The sequence below is a fragment of the Schistocerca gregaria genome, chromosome 9 (genome assembly GCF_023897955.1).
Source record: "Schistocerca gregaria isolate iqSchGreg1 chromosome 9, iqSchGreg1.2, whole genome shotgun sequence".
NCBI lineage: Eukaryota > Metazoa > Arthropoda > Insecta > Orthoptera > Acrididae > Schistocerca > Schistocerca gregaria.
Window position 1 is genome coordinate 253,847,274 of NC_064928.1, and position 20,566 is coordinate 253,867,839.

Genomic DNA, 20,566 nt, shown 5'->3' on the forward strand with positions numbered 1-20,566 from the left:
AGCACGACTCACGCGTGACTGCAAAACCAGATCAATTCGGCAAGAAGACAATGCTCTGTGTTTGGTGGGATCAGAAAGGAATGGTGTATCATGAGCTTCTAAAACCCGGTGAAACTGTGAATACCAATCACTACAGACAACAAATGATCAACCTGAACTATGCATTGCTCGAAAAAAGACCAGAATGGGCCAGAAGACATGGCAAAGTAATTTTTTTACACGACAATGCACCTGCACACAAAGCGAAACTGGTTCAGGATACAATCAAAACACTTGGCTGGGAGATGCTACCCCACCCGCCGTATTCACCAAAATTGGCCCCTTCCGACTACCATTTGTTTTCATCAATGAGACACACATTGGCTGAGGAACACTTCGATTCCTACGAAGAACTGGGTGTCTGATTGGTTTGCTTCAAAAGACGAACATCTCTATTGGCGTGGTGTCCACAAATTGCCAGAAAGGTGGTGAAAATGTATAGATAGCAATGGTCAGTACTTTGAATAAAATGTTTTTATTTTTCAATTCAAAATTAGTGTTTTATTTTCACAAAACACGCTCATTTCATACCGGTACACCTTAGAACTATTTATTTTAATTTTGATATAAAGAAGCAAATACCAGACAATATCTAATGGGCCAGATTCCTCTGTTTCAGTCTGTATGTTTTCATTTATATTCGAAGGCCCGTACACCTGCTGTGTGACTCACGAGCACAGAAGCACAAGTCCGGTGGAGGGGGCACCAGCTGAGGCCTCGGCGAGCTCGGTAGACTAAGTCGCTAGCGGGCTGCGTCAGAAGCCGGTGACGTAATCGAGCACTTGGCAAAAGTGTTCATTTCTCACGTGATATACCACTTCGGAGTACAGACACTGCTCGCAAACAGCCTCTGACTAGCAACAGGTTATTCCGCATATACCCTACTGGCCATGAAAATTGCTACACCAAGAAGAAATGCACATGATAAACGGGTATTTACTGGACAAATATATTATACTAGAACTGACATGTGATTACATTTTCACGCATTTTGGGTTTCATAGATCCTGAGAAATCAGTACCCAGAACAACCACCTCTGGCCGTAATAACGGCCTTGTTACACCTGCGCACTGATTCAAACAAAGCTTGGATGGCGTGTACAGGTACAGCTGTCCATGCAGCTTCAACACGATACCACAGTTCATCAAGTGTAGTGACTGTCGTATTGTGACGAGCCAGTTGCTCGGCCACCATTGACCACACGTTTTCAGTTGGTGAGAGATCTGGAGAATGTGCTGGCCAGAAAGTGCTGTATCCAGAAAGGCCCGTAGAGGACTTGCAACATGCGGTCGTGCATTTTCCTCATGAAATAAAGGGTTTCGCAGGGATAGAATGAAGGGTAGAACCACGGGTCGTAACACATCTGAAATGTAACGTCCACTGTTTAAAGTGCCGTCAATGCGAACAAGAGGTAACCGAGATGTGTAACCAATGACACACCATACCATCACGCCTGGTGATACGCCAGTACGGCGATGACGAATACACGCTTCCAATGTGCGTTCACCGCAATGTCGCCAATCACTGATGCGACCATCATTATGTTGTAAAGAGAACTTGCATTCATCCGAAAAAATGACGTTTTGCCATTCGTGCACCCAGGTTCGTCGTCGAGTACATCATCGCAGGCGCTCCTGTCTGTGATGCAGCGTCAAGGGTAACCGCAGCCATGGTCTCCGAGCTGATAGTCCATGCTGCTGCAAACGTCGTCGAACTGTTCGTACAGATGGTTGTTGTCTTGAAAACGTCCCCATCTGTTGACTCAGGGATCGAGACGTGGCTACACGATCCGTTATAGCCGTTCTGATAAGATGCCTGTCATCCCGGCTGCTGGTGATACGAGGCCTTTGGGATCCAGCACGGCGTTCCGTATTACCCTCCTGAACCCACGGATTCCATATTGTGCTAACAGTCATTGGATCTCGACTAACGCAACCAGCAATGTCGCGATACGATAAACCGCAATCGGATAGACTACAATCCGACCTTTATCAAAGTTGGAAACGTGATGGTACGCATTTCTCCTCCTTACACGAGGCATCACAACAACGTTTCACCAGGCAACGCCGGTCAACTGCTGTTTGTGTATGAAGAATCGGTTGGAAACTTTCCTAATGTCAGCACATTGTAGGTGTCGTCACCGGCGCCAACCTTGTGTGAATGCTCTGTAAAGCTAATCATTTGCATATCACAGCATCTTCTTCCTTTCGGTTAAATTTCGCGTCAGTAGCACGTCATCTTCGTGGTGTAGCAGTTTTAATGTCCAGTAGTGTATTACAAGCAGTAACGTCTATGAGTTGGCAGCCAAATTGATTTTGTATGCAAGCATAATATCCCTCTGTGGCGATTATTAAAACAACGGTAGGACCGCGTTCTCAAATCACTATGCTGTCTCAACAGAGATTTCTGATGGTTGTATCTTAAAGACTTAACCACGTAGGTGGCCGTGTGGTCGCGTGATCCTAGTGTTGAATGTCGACCGTTCATTTCGTTTATTATGCGCAGATGAGAAAGATTTTAGTTTAGAATAATTATTGAAAGACACGCGGGCAGTGTAAAATTGATTAATTTAAGTGAAAGTTTGTTTACATATAATTTCTATTTGTTATAACTATGTTAAACTACAAAGTGCTTGAGACAGAAGTGGAATTCTATAAATGGCTAATGTGAGTGGAGATCCTCATCGCAGTGACAGCCCGATTTGTGAGGAGAATCATGTTGTATAACGTGACTGATGGAAGTATCATTGAAGGCACGTAATGGAAGATGTTCCCCTGATGCCACTGTCTTTCGTGCGTCCTCGTCTTGAAAAACAGGTGCCAAACACAACTGTTAACTACCAATCCCTTGCTACTGTAACTGCTTTTTTATGAGCGGACAAAGCAGCTATCAATTAATTGTGAAGGTTACTGCAGTTCTGACATTTTTATTCGTGGTTAACCATCCCCCTCAATATTATCATGATCTGGATAGTTACAGTGTGGCCGGCCGCTGTAGCCGAGCGGTTATATGGCGCTTCAGTCCGGAACCGTGCGACTGCTACGGTCGCAGGTTCGAATCCTTCCTCGGGCATGTGTGTGTGATGTCCTTAGGTTAGTTAGGTTTAAGTAGTTCTAAGTTCTAGGGGACTGATGACCACAGATGTTAAATCCCATAGTGCTCAGAGCAATTTGAACCTTTTTTTTTTTTTTTTTTTTTTTTTTTTGAGGTGGCGAAATATCGACTTTTGTGGGGCTCGCGGCGTTTCACAAATACGGCGTGGGATGCCCTTTGTCATGCTGCTCGCACTGGTAAATGGAAGCAGTGGCGTCTTTGCACTCAAATAACTCGTCACAGTCATCCAACCGACACGATTCAAACGCATTTAAGTTTAGGTTTTGAAATTAAAACAAGCATACTCCGAGTTACAAACTCGGTCAGGTGGGTGTTACTAACGTCTTTTATAATACTCCGTAGGGTGGCTGCTAATTTCCAAACGCATGGTTTCACAAAAGTCTGCGCACCCGAGAGGTGCTCTCATGACTTCATTGGACTGTTCTACCTCATGCACTCTACAGCCCAGATCCCGCACCTTTCGATATCCATCTGTCTGGCCCAAAAAAGGGCGCACTCCACAGGACGCGGTACGTAGGTGACGGGGATGTTACTCACGCAGCAAGATGTTGGCCAGTGGGGTGGTACCGTGCGGGCATACAGGCCGTACCAGTAGGGTGGCTTAAGGCCGTCACACTGAACGGAGATTTCGTTGAAAAGTAAGGTTTTGTAATCAAAACAGTAGGGAATAATATGGCGTATTGGAGCCCTCAATGAATCCAACGTGCTTCCAGAAAAAGATGTCTTGCATTAGTTATTCAGCGCCTGCCATAACATTAGCAAACCTCAATGTCTTTATTTCTGTTTTTCAATTTAATATTCTCTTGGATTTACATATTTGCTTTCACTATACTTAGACTGAATGAGATGAGGAATAGAATGAAGGGGTCCTGGATTCGATTACAGGCCAGATTGGGGATTTCCCCTGCCCGGGGACTGCGTGTTTGTGTTGTCCTTATCATTTCATCATATTCATCATCGTTCTTGGCAGAGGCTAGATCGGACTGCGAAAAAATTTGGACTGTATCAAAATTAGGACTTTGTACAGGTGCTGATGACCGCGCGGTTAAGCGCCCCACGTGTCAAACATCATCATCATCATTATGACACATACTCTTAGTCTCGTAATTACAACCTTATCTCTGTACAACTTGTACACATTCTTTCACCTTGTATATTTTATACCTACAATTTCAGAAATCGTGGACTACACATCATGCTATTCCTATACAATACAGGCCAGTACTCGGAAGACGTGGAGCTGGTGCCAGATAGCATCTCAGGTGCGTTCTGTCGGGTTCAGTTCAGGAGAATTTGGTGAACAACACACCCATATCAATCATGCATGCCAGGGTGGTTCCTTTGACAAGGCATGGCAGATTTCCTTCCTCATCCTTCCCTAATCCGATGGGACCGATGGCCCCGCAGTTTTGTCCCCTCCCCCAGACCAACCAACCAACACCATCATGCTCCTAAAAGCACCACAGAACGATTCTGGCCTCGAGAGAGAGAGAGAGACATTTACCCTACTGGAAGACTGGGAGATTCAACCGCCGTCAGAGAAGACTTAAAACATGCTGGTGGTCCACTATAAGGTCATGTGGTCCCAAGCTGTTATGGTGGCTTCCACTGCTGCCACAGGGGCCGTGAGGTGAATGTCTCCCAAAGCAAAATACTGCCTCGCCACCATACCCATTGGACGGTGTCCGTGGCTAAGTGAATATTTTGAATAACTGGTCACCTGGATCAGGGCATACGGGTACATGCTCATTAACCTGCTGTAACAAGAAATGTGATTAATCCGACCAGGCGATACATTACCATGGATCCACAGTCCAATGTCAATGATCCTGTGCTTACTGTGTAAACGGCGCTGTGTGGAAACGCATAGGAAGCCCCTTGTTCAACAATGAACTATAAACTGTGTAGTCGGAATACTTGTAGCAGCATTGTACTTTGTTGTCAGATCTGTTCCAGGTCACGATCCATACTGCTCTACTGAGTGGCCAAGCCTCCAAACAACACTCTCTGTGATGGGGTGTGAACGCCCAGCAACTTGTCATCTGCTCCTAGTTTCACCAGCCTTCAACCACAGAAGTACCATGCGAGCAGCCAACCAGCTTCTCTGTTTCCTAGATGCATGCTCTCAGGTACCAGGCCATAACAACCTGCCCTTCGTGAAAGTCGCCTACGTGAGTGGCTTTTTCCCATTTGTGACCCATACCGTAACTACAGTGATTCCCCATTCGCCTCAGCTCCGATTATATACTGTTCACGCGATCACAATGCCATCAGGTGCAATTCAGCTTCGCAGTGAGCATGCTCATAAGATTTTGGCTCTCTCTTCGATTCATCATCATGTTCTTTAATATAGACACTCTCAGACAAAAAAAATTAATAGAAAAAAAACGGCGCAGACCGAAGGAATTATCCGAATGGGACAGTAATCACTATTGCTCGTCAGTGTGGGATCCGTACCAGGTCGTGTTGACACAGGATATAGAGAAGATCCAAAGAAGAGCGCTGCGTTTCGTCACAGCGTTATTTGGTAAGCGTGACAGCGTTACGGAGATGTTTAGCAAACTCAGGTGGCAGACTCTGCAAGAAAGGCGCTCTGCGTCGCGGTGTAGATTGCTGTCCAGGTTTCGAGAGGGTGCGTTTCTGGATGAGGTATCGAATATACCGCTTCCCCCTTCCCGAGGAGATCACGAATGTAGAGATTCTAGCGCGCACGGAGGCTTTCCGGTAGTCGTTCTTCCCGCGAACCATACGCGACTGGAACAGGAAAGGGAGGTAATGACAGTGGCACGTTACGTGCCGTCCGCCACACACCGTTGGGTGGCTTGTAGAGTATAAATGTAGATTTAGATGTAGATGTAGATATGTGATGTACGTGTACAGACAAGCAAATTATTACAGTTACAAAAAAGTTGAATGACATGTTGAAGAGAAAGACCATCATGAGCTCAGCCATTCCATAACAGTGAGCGTCCAGCCTTTCTGCAAGCAGTCATTCGGCGTCGCATTTACTGATGGAGTTGTTGGTTATCCTTCAGAGGGCTATTGTACCAAATTCTGTCCAATTGGCACGTTAGATCGTCTAAATCCCGAGCTCGTTGTGGGGCCTTAAATGCTCCAGGCGTCCTCAATTAATGAGAGACATCCAGCGACCTTTCTGGCCAAAGAAGGGCCTGGCAAGCACGAAAACAAAAAGTAGAAACCCTTGTCATGTGCTTGTTGAAATGTCAGAACTGGACGGCTTACCATTAAGGGCAACAAAACGGGGTGAAGAACCTCTGTGCTGTAAGGGTGCAGGAGATGATAACCAAAGGGGTGCCGGTGTGGAAAGAAATGGCGCTCCAGACCATCACCCTTTGTCGTCAGACCATATGGCGGGCGATAGTCAGGTGGTGTGTCTACAGGCACATCTTTGATCTAGAACCTGATTGACTGCAGTAGAATTATCTTCAGAAGTGATTCCCACTTCCAACTGAGCCTCGTGTCTGTAGACGCCCTGGACAGCGGTGGTGTCGCTCTGGACAGCTGTGGGATACTACCCGCTCTTGAGCGGCCAGCATTTCTACTACTTGTCTTCATGCTTGTCAGATCCCACCTTGACCAGAAGGATCACCGGACTTCTCCCCAAGTGTGAATGTTTCGAGCATTATGGACAAGATCCTCCAACGAGGTTGAGGTTGTGCCAATTTAACATGCCAGTTGCACAGAAGCTGCACATTATCGCTCAGATGGACGTCCAAAAACTTCATCAAACAGTGCCAAGCCAAACAGCTGCTTGCGTAAGATCTAGAGGTGGAGCAACAAGTTACAGGCTTTCTTAATTTGTGAAGCTCTCTCTCTCTCTCTCTCTCTCTCTCTCTCTCTCTCTCTCTCTCTCTCTCTCTCTCGAATAGAACATCAAATTTTTTTGAAATTGTTATCATTTCTTGTCTTTGCATGTACATCACATCTATCGATTTCCGTCCCATTCAGATAATTCATTCATGGTGAGGTTTTTTTCTCTTGGAGTGTATTTCCCCCCCCTTGACTTACTGAAGTATCTCTTCATTCCTTACTCCATCAATTCACCTGCCCTTCTGCAGTCACCAGTAACATCAAATGTCAGAGGCTTCCAGTCGTTTCATTTCCATCTTCAAAATCGTCCATGTACCACACTGAGCCATGCACCAGATATGATCGACAGCAAAACACCATTCATCTCTATGGCGGCTTTTATTGGGGTGACGCACCGTAGCCCACATATTCACCTTTCCCAGTAACCCGAATGAAACGGTCAGAGCTCCAAATAAATTAAGAGGACCAATTACTGTTCTCGGTACCCTCTGGCGCCAGCGAGGCCCAATTTCTGTGTAACGACGCCAGCTGCGCGAGAGAGGCGGTAGCACTTTAAACCCCCAATGAAGCGGTGAAGAGGATGCTCCGATTTGTAACTGTGGAAGACGCTGGAAATATCATCACTGCAATCAGCTGGTCGGCTGCCCGTCTCTCTCTCTCTCTCTCTCTCTCTCTCTCTCTCTCTCTCTCTCTCTCTCTCCGTCTCTCTTTCTTGTTCTCTACCGTTCTGCTTCCATTCCCCTGTTCTTACGCGTGGTTACCGCTATCGACTGCCACGGTGGACAGTGTGGCGGTACGGCGGGGGGGGGGGGGGGGAGGAGTGGAGAGGGGGAGCGGGAGTTGGAGGGGCGGGATCGATACCTCCCCCCACCGCCCACCACATTCACCCCTTCCCCCGCGCGTCGACTGCCGGCAGGTTGGCTGCACTGCGGACAACCCGTCACGTGCTGGCTGTCTGGCGAGTCTAGCGGGGAGGCGGCGTGCTGCTGGCATGACTGTCAGCGAGTGCGGTGCGCCTCTGTTCGAGTCTGGCTCTGCCCGGCGGGGGCGCAGTGAGGGGGAGGGGGCGAAGTGGAGGAGGAAGAGGGGTAGGCGTCGGGGAAGGGGGGGGGATGAAGCGAGAGTGTTTTGTTACTCGTCACTCCGGCGCGATAAAGCGGGTCGCTAGTTACAGACTCGGGCGGTCGGTCAGACGGGTAATCGCGCGTCATAAATATTGGTCCGTTGTTGGCAGGGCGTTCGGCGCTTCTTGACTGACTGACTGACTGACTGACTGACTCTCCCCGTGACGGCGGCCGCGGCGGAGGCGGCGTTTACCGAGGCAGCTGGCGTAACATTAGTCAAACAGTTTGCGGCTAATCTGTTAGCACAGTCGGGTACACTCGGCGCTCAGTTTCTGCGGCGCGCCAAGACAAGTTAGGCGCCGGTGGAATCCACTTGGCGGAAGATCAACAGCGCCCGGCGCGTCTCCACTCCACCGGCGCCATCGCCGCACTGGCTTTTGTTTTCGCGACAGTGATAGCGGGGAAACGAGTTACTAAAAGGAACTAAGGAAGTTTGATGAGAAACTTCATCAGTTTGTTACTGTGGTGATGAGTCTGAAGACGGTCTTGATGCCCTCCTCCAGCCTACTCTATCCTGTGCAAACCTCTTAATCACTGCCTAACTACGCAAAATTCATCCACTTGAACCTGCACACTGCAGTCAAACCCAGGTACCCGTCTACAGTTGTAACCCCCCTCCCCCCCATCGCAACACACACACACAAATATCCACTCTTCCCTCCATTAGAGACTGACATTTCCTTATACCCTCAGGACATGTTCTTTTATTAGTCAAGTTGTGTCACTAATTTCGATTCACTGTGAGGAACACCAAAACTTAAAAAGAAAGGCTAATGCAATCTAGGTGAATTAGATCAATTAGTGTTGACAGAATTAGATTAGGTTTTTGTTGTAAGATTCTATGGGTTCAAAATGGTTCAAATGGCTCTGAGCACTATGAGACTTAACATCTGAGGTCATCAGTCCCCTAGGACTTAGAACTACTTAAACCTAACTAACCGAAGGACATCACACACATCCATGCCCGAGGCAGCATTCGAACCTGCGACCGTAGCGGTCGCGCGGTTCCAGACTGAACCGCCTAGAACCGCTCGGCCACCACGGCAGGCTAAGGTTTTATGGGTACCAAACTGCTGAGGTCATCGGTCCCTAAGGTTACAAAATAATTTAAGTAACTTAAAGTAAGTTACGCTAGGGACAACACACCCACCGATGGCCGAGGCAGGACTCGAACCTCCGACACGGGTGAGCCACGCCGACCGCACGGCTGCCCCGCGCGGCGAATTAGATCAGAAAATGAAACTTCAAAAGTAATATCGTTGACACTGTTAACCAGGAGACAGGCGCTCTGCAGTACCATTTCCACTTGGGTTACGGACTGACATCTCATAAAGTCCGTCCGCAGCTCTTGGTCGTGCGGTAGCGTCCTCGCTTCCCGCGCCCGGGTTCCCGGGTTCGATTCCCGGCGGGGTCAGTGATTTTCTCTACTGACTGGGTGTTGTGTGATGTCCTTAGCTTAGTTAGGTTTAAGTAGTTCTAAGTTCTAGGGGACTGATCACCGTAGATGTTAAGTCCCATAGTGCTCAGAACCATTTTCTCAAAGTCCAGACCGCGCCGGCAATCCTGTCATAAAATGATTCAAATGGCTCTAACATCTGAGGTCATCAGTCCCCTAGACTTAGGACTACATAAACATAATTAACCTACGGACATCATAAACATCCATGCCCGAGGCAAGATTCGAACCTGCGACCGTAGCAGAAGCGCGGGTCCGGACTAAAACGCCTAGAACCGCTAGGCCACAGCGGCCGGCGCTATCTTCTTTACTTAGATGTAATGGTACTTTTGACCAACAATCTAGTCTTCTTCAGATCTAAGGTATAAAACGGTTTTTCTCATGCTCGCAATATACACTCCTGGAAATGGAAAAAAGAACACATTGACACCGGTGTGTCAGACCCACCATACTTGCTCCGGACACTGCGAGAGGGCTGTACAAGCAATGATCACACGCACGGCACAGCGGACACACCAGGAACCGCGGTGTTGGCCGTCGAATGGCGCTAGCTGCGCAGCATTTGTGCACCGCCGCCGTCAGTGTCAGCCAGTTTGCCGTGGCATACGGAGCTCCATCGCAGTCTTTAACACTGGTAGCATGCCGCGACAGCGTGGACGTGAACCGTATGCGCAGTTGACGGACTTTGAGCGAGGGCGTATAGTGGGCATGCGGGAGGCCGGGTGGACGTACCGCCGAATTGCTCAACACGTGGGGCGTGAGGTCTCCACAGTGCATCGATGTTGTCGCCAGTGGTCGGCGGAAGGTGCACGTGCCCGTCGACCTGGGACCGGACCGCAGCGACGCACGGATGCACGCAAAGACCGTAGGATCCTACGCAGTGCCGTAGGGGACCGCACCGCAATTTCCCAGCAAATTAGGGACACTGTTGCTCCTGGGGTATCGGCGAGGACCATTCGCAATCGTCTCCACGAAGCTGGGCTACGGTCCCGCACACCGTTAGGCCGTCTTCCGCTCACGCCCCAACATCGTGCAGCCCGCCTCCAGTGGTGTCGCGACAGGCGTGAATGGAGGGACGAATGGAGACGTGTCGTCTTCAGCGATGAGAGTCGCTTCTGCCTTGGTGCCAATGATGGTCGTATGCGTGTTTGGCGCCGTGCAGGTGAGCGCCACAATCAGGACTGCATACGACCCAGGCACACAGGGCCAACACCCGGCGTCATGGTGTGGGGAGCGATCTCCTACACTGGCCGTACACCTCTGCTGATCGTCGAGTGGACACTGAATAGTGCACGGTACATCCAAACCGTCATCGAACCCATTGTTCTACCATTCCTAGACCGGCAAGGGAACTTGCTGTTCCAACAGGACAATGCACGTCCGCATGTATCCCGTGCCACCCAACGTGCTCTACAAGGTGTAAGTCAACTACCCTGGCCAGCAAGATCTCCGGATCTGTCCCCCATTGAGCATGTTTGGGACTGGATGAAGCGTCGTCTCACGCGGTCTGCACGTCCAGCACGAACGCTGGTCCAACTGAGGCACCAGGTGGAAATGGCATGGCAAGCCGTTCCACAGGACTACATCCAGCATCTCTACGATCGTCTCCATGGGAGAATAGCAGCCTGCGTTGCTGCGAAAGGTGGATATACACTGTACTAGTGCCGACATTGTGCATGCTCTGTTGCCTGTGTCTATGTGCCTGTGGTTCTGTCAGTGTGATCATGTGATGTATCTGACCCCAGGACTGTGCCAATAAAGTTTCCCCTTCCTGGGACAATGAATTCACGGTGTTCTTATTTCAATTTCCAGGAGTGTATAATGGCTTACAGATCTGCAAATACTCGTAATATAGTAGCAGCGCTCGAGAGTGTACACTCGAATTACTTCCACAATATGTATTATAAGACATTCCTGATTTTTGTTTGAGCCATTACAGCTTCAAATATCGTTAGAATCTCTTTTAAAATTATAACATTTATAGATGACATACATAAAAACAGGTTTGCATCATTCGTGGCCAGTATAATTGACCGATCATCTCAAAACTGAAAGTATGCATTAATATCGAGAAGAGGCAGTGAAAATGAAAGAAAAATATTTGCATAAAAAACTATAGATCAAAATTGCTAAACGTAAAAGGTGACGTCTTACGAAACGTGTTACGCCGTTAACCCTTAGCAGGTGACACAGTCAGTATTTACATCATCTTGTAGCACAGGTTATCTACATTGGAGCGGCCAAGAAACTGGCATAGTCAGCGTTTTCACATACAGAGATATGAAAATATAGAGAAAATAGTCGGCACACAAGCGATGGAACACAGCATCTCCGAGGTAGCGATGAAGTGCTGATTTCCCCGTGAATAGGAGCAATCCGGTAAAACATCAAATCTCCGACATCGCTGCGGTCGGAAAAAGATCCTGCAAGAACGGGACCAACGACGACTGAAGAGAGTCGTTCAACGTGACAGAAGTGAGACCCTTCCGCAAATTGCTGCAAATTTCAATTCTGGCCTATTAACAAGTGTCAGCATGCGAACCATTCAACGAAACATCATCGATATGGGCTTTCGGAACCGAAGGCCCACTCGTGTACCCTTGATGACTGCACGACACAAAGCTTTATGCCTCGTCTGGGCCCCTTCAACACCTATATTTGACTGTTGATGACTGGAAACATGTTGCCTAGTCGGAAGGGTCTCGTTTCAAATTGTGCGGAGTGGATGGACGTGTACGGGTATGGAGAGATCATCATGAATCCATGGACCCTGCATGCTGGTGGAGGCTCTAAAATGGTGTGGGATGTGTGCAGGCGGAGTGATATGGGATCCCTGATACGTCTCGATACGACTCTGACAGGTGACACATACGTAAGCATCCTGTTTGATCACCTGCATCCAATCATGTCCATTGTGCATTCCGACGCACTTGCGACACCCCATTCATGGTGTATTGCTGCACAGTGGCTCCAGGAACACTCTTCTGATTTTAAATACTTCCGCTCTGCATCAAACTCCCAGAGATGAACATTACTGAGCATATCTGCGATGCCTTGCAACGTGCTGTTCAGAAGAGAGCTCCACTCCTTCGTACTCTTACCGACTTATGGACAGCCCTGCAGGATTCACGAAGTCAGTTCCCCCCAGGACTAGTTCAGACATTCATCTAGTCCATGCCACGTCGGTCCCGGCGGAGGTTCGAGTCCTCACTTGGGCATGGGTGTGTGTGTTTGTCTTTAGGATAAGTTAGGTTAAGTACTGTGTAAGCCCGGGGTCTAATGACCTTACCAGTTATGTCCCATAAGATTTCAGACAAATTTGAACATTTTTGAACAAGTCACGTCGTGTTGCGGCATTTTCGCGTGCCGGCGGGGGCCCTACACGATATTAGGCAGGTGTACCAGTTTCTTTGGCTGGTCAGTGTGAATAGAAATCAGTAAGCAAATCGGGAGGTCACACTCGCGGCATCAAATAGGTTACAACGACTGCAAGAAAACCTCTTCTTCCGAACTCCACATACAAGTTCACCAACGAAATAAACACTATACGTAAGATAACTCCTGTACTAAGCCTTGCACTATTGCAAGCCCAAAATCCAAATTGCACACGGCGAGAACATTCCAGAAAGCCAACTGCTGATACACTCTCCTTCCAAAACCCAGAAATCGGCCACAATGGATGCTATCGTACACACGGCTTCGAATTCACCAAGAGACGCCAACAGCCACTACCACAACTTACTCGCTCCTCAGTCGATTACCTGGTACCGCTTCGCACCAACACCAATTCGCCAACCCTGGCTCATGTCCCGCCCTTTCCGCGCGAGCAAACAGAGATAAACCGAATCTGTGCGGCCCTCTCGCCTCCTACCGGGATCCCAGCCAATCAGAGGATCCAAAGATAGCACAACGCCGCCACGACTTAAATGATGCTACTTAAACCATGGTTTGTGAAGAAGACATGTAGGACAACATGTCAAAAATACCGTTCCTTTGTCACGTACATTGTCACATATTTTATACGCTTCTCACTTTAAAACCTGCACAACCTTGTTTTTAGCTACTATCGTCACAATTGCGGGAGACTGTGTGTCGGTAGTTCGACCTTAATTGTGGCCTATAGTGTTGAGGGTTGACGATGTGCCGTTCGCTGTGTAGACATGTGTCAAAAATAAAAATATTTTGAGACTGTGGCTAAGAGCGTCAATTCATTGTTATGTATCAATACGATAGAGTATTACATTAAATTATGTTGTTGTTGATGTTGTGGACTTCAGTCCTGAGACTGGTTTGATGCACCTCTCCATGCTACTCTATCCTGTGCAAGCTTCTTCATCTTCCAGTACCTACTGCAACGTACGCCCTTCTGAATCTGCTTAGTGTACTCATCTCTTGGTCTCTCTCTACGATTTTTACCCTCCACGCTGCGCTCCAGTACTAAATTGGTGTTCCCTTGATGCCTCAGAACATGTTCCTCCAACCGATCGCTTCTTCTGGTCAAGTTGTGCCACAAACTTCTCTTCTCCCCATCATTTAATTACATTACATTATATCACTCGGTTTATACTGCTCCTATCATACTAGTTGCTATCGTTAAGGTCCTGTTGCTTCATCTATAAGACAAGCTGTATTGAGGTCAACTATTTAATTTTAGGTACATTTGTACCTTGTTCCTTTAAATGGTATTATAAGATGTAGATTTTATGAAACAATATTATGTAAAGGATAGTTGCTACTCATCATATAGCGCAGATGCTGAATCGCAGATAGGCACAACCAAAAGACTGTTACAAAATGAGCTTTCGGCCAACAAGGCCTTTGTCGAAAATAAACACACACACACACACACACACACACACACACACACACACACACAGTCACAGCCTGGCGTCAGCTAACAAAGACTATCGTCAGGTGTGTGTGAGTTGCGCTTCTGTGTGTGTGTGTGTGTGTGTGTGTGTGTGTGTGTGTGTGTGTGTGTGCGCGCGCGCGCTCCTGTGTGTGTGTGTGTGTGTGTGTGTGTGTGTGTGTGTGTGTGTGTGTGTGTGTGGTGTCATCAGTCCCGTAGAACGTAGAGCTACACTACTGGCCATTAAAATTGCTACACCAAGAAGAAATGCAGGTGATAAATGGGTATTCATTGGACAAGTATATTATACTAGAACTGACATGTGATTACATTTTCACGCAATTTGGAAGCATAGATCCTGAGAAAATAGTACCCAGAACAACCACCTCTGGCAGTAATAACGGCCTTGATACGCCTGGGCATTGAGTCAAACAGAGCTCGGATGGCGTGTACAGGTACAGCTGCCCATATATAACATAATATTGTTACATTCCATTCTGGATTTTCCATTGTTAGATTTTACGTAAGTTATGTAGCCAGCTGCTAACGCTATCTAGCGGTCTTCGATTCAGACAACGTGTCAAAACCTAGTGACCGTCTGTCCCTGTTTCCCTACGATACCGGCCACATATGTGCATACGACGTACATGCCAAATATTAGGTTTCTCGTACGTTGTAATGGGCATCAGTGCGATACTATTTACAAGCACCATGTTACAGCAACATAAATATCATAATCTCTCTTACGAGATGATGGAGATACTGACTGTGTGAGTTACTAAGTTTTAACGGCGTAAACGCCTTTGGTGAGACGATAACTGTACATTCAGTCATTTCAGTGGATTGTTCCTTATGCAAATGTCTTTCTTTTATTTTCACTACTTCTTCTCTACATTAGCGTATATTTTCAGTTTTCGGTCATAATTCAATTACGCTGGTCATGTACGGTGAAAAGCTGTTTTTAACTGTGTCACGCATGGATTTTAACGGTATGTGAAGCCGTCATGGAATCAACATGAGTCAAGAATGTTTTTATGACATGTATTCTGTAATTAATTCTGGACGTGCCCTTGAAAACCATGTCGGCTGGCGGGTTCAAGGTCAGCACCATCATCGCAGCGCAACACCACCTACCAGTAAAAATGTACCTGCGCTACTCGTTGTCGCTGTAAACCTAAGGTAATAGACCGGTGTGACTTGAGCAGACGTGCAGGATGCCTCGCAGAAATATACGCAAACCGTACCGTCAAATCAGTTTGCTTGAACGAGGGTGCATTAAGGACATGCGAGGATGTGATTCATCCATCCGGGAAATTTCTGCTTGTGTAAAACGAAGTGTTTCGGCAGTGGAACGGTTGTCTGCAGAATGGTTCACTGAAGGCCTTAGAACACGACGAGATGGGTCAGGTCGCACCACCCAGACCACCCTCTCAGATGGTCGACATTTGATCTCCTCGGCTCTGGCGCAACAATGGAACGGTGGGACAGATCTTGTACACTTTTAGGAGTAACAGTCGTTTATTACGGCGTGGTTTACGTCCGAGTCGTCAACTTCTCCCCCTGCGCCGGCCGCTGTGGCCGAGCGGTTCTAGGCGCGTCAGTCCGGAACCACGTGGCTGCTACAGTCGCAGGTTCGAATCCTGCCTCGAGAATGGATGTGTTTGATGTCCTTAGGTTAGTTAAGTTTAAGTAGCTCTAAGTTCTAGGGGACTGATGACCTCACATGTTAAATCCCATAGTGCTCAGAGCCATTTGAACCTTTTTCTCCCCGTACCGTTGACGAATGTGCAGAAAAACGCTAGACGCCAATGGTGTATAGAACGACGTCACCGTGGACAGGAATGGCATCAGATGATGTTTTCGGACGAATCCAAATTCCGTTTGTTTGAAAATGATGGCCGCATTTTGGTTCGCCGCAAACAGAGGGAGCGGCATCACAGTAACTGCATTCACAAAAGACATTGTTGTTGTTGTTGTTGTTGTTGTGTCTTCAGTCCTGACAGTGGTTTGATGCAGCTCTCCATCCTGTGCAAGCTACTTCATCTCCCAGTACATACTGCAACCTACATTCTTCTGAATCTGCTTAGTGTATTCATCTCTTGGTCTCCCTCTACGATTTTTACCCTCCACACTGCCCTCCAATACTAAATTGGTGATCCCTTGATACCTCAGAACATGTCCTACGAACCGATCCCTTCTTCTAGTCAAGTTGTGTCACAAGGTCCTCCTTTGCCCAATTCTATTCAATACCTCCTCATTAGTTATGTGATCTACCCATCTAATCTTCAGCATTCTTCTGTAGCACCACATTTCGAAAGCTTCTATTCTCTTCTTGTCTAAACTATTTATCGTCCACGTTTCACTTCCATACATGGCTACACTCCATACAAATACTTTCAGAAACAACTTCCTTACACTTAAATCTATACTCGATGTTAACAAATTTCTCTTCTTCAGAAACGCTTTACTTGCCATTGCCAGTCTACATTTCATATCATCTCTGCTTCGACCATCATCAGTTATTTTGCTCCCCTAATAGCAAATCTCCTTTACTACTTTAAGTGTCTCATTTCCTAAACTAGTTCCCTCAGCATCACCCGACTTAATTCGACTACATTCCATTATCCTCGTGTTGCTTTTGTTGATGTTAATCTTATATCCTCCTTTCAAGACACTGTCCATTCCATTCAACTGCTCTTCCAAGTCCGTTGCTGTCTCTGACAGAAATACAATGTCATCGGCAAACGTCAAAATTTGTATTTATTCTCCATAGATTTTAATACCTATTCCGAACTTTTCTTTTGTTTCCTTTACTGCTTTCCCTATATACAGATTGAATAACATCGAGGATAGGCTACAACCCTGTCTCACTCCCTTCCCAACCACTGCTTCCCTTTCATGTCCCTCGACTCTTTCTATACAAATTGTAAGTAGTCTTTCGCTCCTTGTATTTTACCCCTGCCAGCACCAGAATTTGAAAGAGAATATTCCAGTATGTTGCTAACATTTAGTATAGTGTAAGATGTGTTGACAACATATAACATTACGCTGTCTGCGTTTCGACAATGGCGACGGGCTGATTTACGAAATTGAATGTTTCCCGAAAAGCGAAATTGCTGGTTCCTAGAACCAAGATCTCTGAAACGTCATCCATCATTGGGAAAAAGGTATTACATTGAATGGGGAACATGTGAACAAGGAATGGCACCCTCTCCAAGTTTCATGGTCGCAGCTTGAATTTTTCGAGGCGATGTCTCAAATTTTAGGCCTATGTCTTGTACATACAGATTGTTTCGTTTTTATGTGCCAACTTACTGCTAAAATATAGCTTGGGAGAAACAAACGTGGATAACAGATATTGGGCACCACTCTGTAATTGGAAAGCCACCACAGGATGTTAGGAAAGACATACCCGCCAGTACAAAAAGGCAGAGGAATAGATTGTCAGTGGAGAAGCAGTAAGAGCAGAAGCGGTAGCTAAGGTGAGCTCAGTCACTTCGAATGTGGAACTAGTCACTGAGTGTTACATGAGTAAGACACCCATCAGGGATGTATCAGACATTCCAGAGCTTCCCAAATCGACTGTTGTTCATGTGATTGTTAGGAGGAAACGCGAAGGAAGAATCACAGTTAAAGCAAGACCGGGCGGAGATCATGTGTTGACCATCAGTGACCGTCGAGCAGTGCCGATTGTGGTTGTAAGAAACCATATCAAATCAGCGGGAGGAATCATTCGCGAGTTCCAGAGTGCTGAGAAGTATGGGGTTCAGTGGTGGAACAGCTCCTCATGAGACACCCATTTCCGTAGTCATTGGTAGGCAACGCTCGAGGTGGTGTAAAGAATGTCGCCACTGGACAGTGGATTATTGTAGGCGAGCGACTTGTACTGATGAACCACATTCTACCCTGCGGCGATTCCATGGAGGAGTTTGGGTTTGGCGAGTGCCTGGAGAACGTTGCCTGCCATCATTTGGAGTGCCTGCAGTGGAGTGTGGAGTGGTGGTTCTACAGTATGGGGGTATTTTTCGTGGTTACGGTGTGGTCCCCTTCCGCCGTTTAATGAAACACCAAAACCAGAAGGATATGGACCCAGAGAACAGCGTTGTGTATAGCAGAGAAACAGTTCGGAGACGACGGCTGTAGCAGCACGAGTAGGTACCTTGTCGCAAAGCAGCGTCTATGAAGCAGTCGTTTGTTAACAGTAACATTCCAGAATGAGATTTTCACTCTGCAGTGGAGTGTGCGGTGATATGAAACTTCCTCGCAGATTAAAACTGTGTGCCGGACCGAGACTCGAACTCGGGACCTTTGTCTTTCGCGGGAAAGTGCTCTACCATCTGAGCTTGTTCTGCAAGGTTCGCAGAAGAGCTTCTGTGAAGTTTGTAAGGTATCAGACGAGTTATTGGCGGAATTGAAGCTATGAGGACGGGGCGTGAGTCGTGCTTGGGTAGCTCAGATACTAGAACACTTTCCCACGAAAGGCAAAGTTCCCGAGTACGAGTCGCGGTCCGGCACACAGTTTAAATCTGCCAGGAAGTTTAACAGTAATATTCCTGAAATGGGCTGGCCCGCTCAGAATCCCAACCTGAACCCAGTGTAACGTCTTTGGGATGATTCAGGCGACGACCTCGCCCCAGACCCGAGTGGCCAACGTAACTATCTTCTTTGGTTTCCGGTCCTGAGGAGAAATGTGCTACCATGCCTCCACTGTCATTCGATCACCTCACTGAACGTGCGTCTAGCAGAGTTCAGGTCGCTATAAACGTGAATGGTGGGGTAAGGGTTTTCTTTTATATAGAAAATTGTAATTTTGGTAATATTTTGGGTGTCAAGTGGAAAAGTAAAGTTTCAACACATCTGAGTAATAGTAGGCAACATCTCTGGCTATAAGGTTATGCTGCGAGAGACTGGTAACGGAAATTTTGCTTGTGAGTGGAGTGGAGTCTTGGAGGGGGAGGGAGAGTGGGAGCAAGAGGGGAAGGGGGAGGGGGAGGATGGAGATGATGATGGAGATGATGAAGATGGAGATGATAGAGGAGATGGAGGTGGAGGAGATGGAGATGATGGAGGAGATGGAGATGATGGAGGAGATGGAGATGATGGAGGAGATGATGGAGGTGATGGAGGAGATGGAGATGATGGAGGAGATGGAGATGATGGAGGTTATGGAGATGATGGAGGAGATGGAGATGATGGAGATGATGGAGGAGATGATGGAGGTGATGGAGGTGATGGAGACGATGGAGATGGGCGAGGGAGAGGGAGAGGGCGAGGGCGACAAACAATGACAACATTACACAGAAAAGAAGCAGATGATACACTATGTCTTATTCATATAAATTAACACAGCAAACATGCTAAAGAAACATGGCTTTCAAACAACATATAAAGCTGTTCAAATCCTCAAATCAGACATAAGTCAACCAACCAGAAATCAGGAATATACAAATCTGAACATCAAAGTCGTGATGCAGTATACATCGGCATGACGCATAAGAATTTTAAAACATGATACATTAGGTGTTGGAAGTACGAAACAAACCATTCAACATTTGCAGAACACTCAAAACACTATAACGGCTTCCCTAGAAACATGGAACAAGAAATGAAAATAATGAGAATAAACAAACATGAGAAATACCCTATAAAAATGCAAGAAAACCCACATCCGGAAAGCCATTGGTAAAAACAAACTTGTGATAAATGGGCAAACTCACATCAGTACAAACTCCCTCCTACACTTAATAAAATAAATGATCAGATAAAAATTCTTTCCCTTGCAGATGCAGTGACATTAAAACAAATACATATATCCCCCACCCTCTCTCTCTCCCACCTTCTGGTCACCTACACACACACACACACACACACACACACACACACACACACACACACACAGTCGGCGACGCAAACTGAAACAAAGCGTCAAAACAAGTGTTTAGTTTCTAGTTCTGTGAAGTGCGGAAAACAAAACCCCAAACGGCAATTATAAGATGAAGAACAGCGCCAAAAGCGGAACTCAAACATAACCTGTAGGAAATCATCAGCGGAACATGGAAGTAGAATTTAAAATATTACTACACCATAGAAAAACCAACCACCAGAACTCCATGTAACCTACATATGCATTGACCCACAATGTAAATCAAATA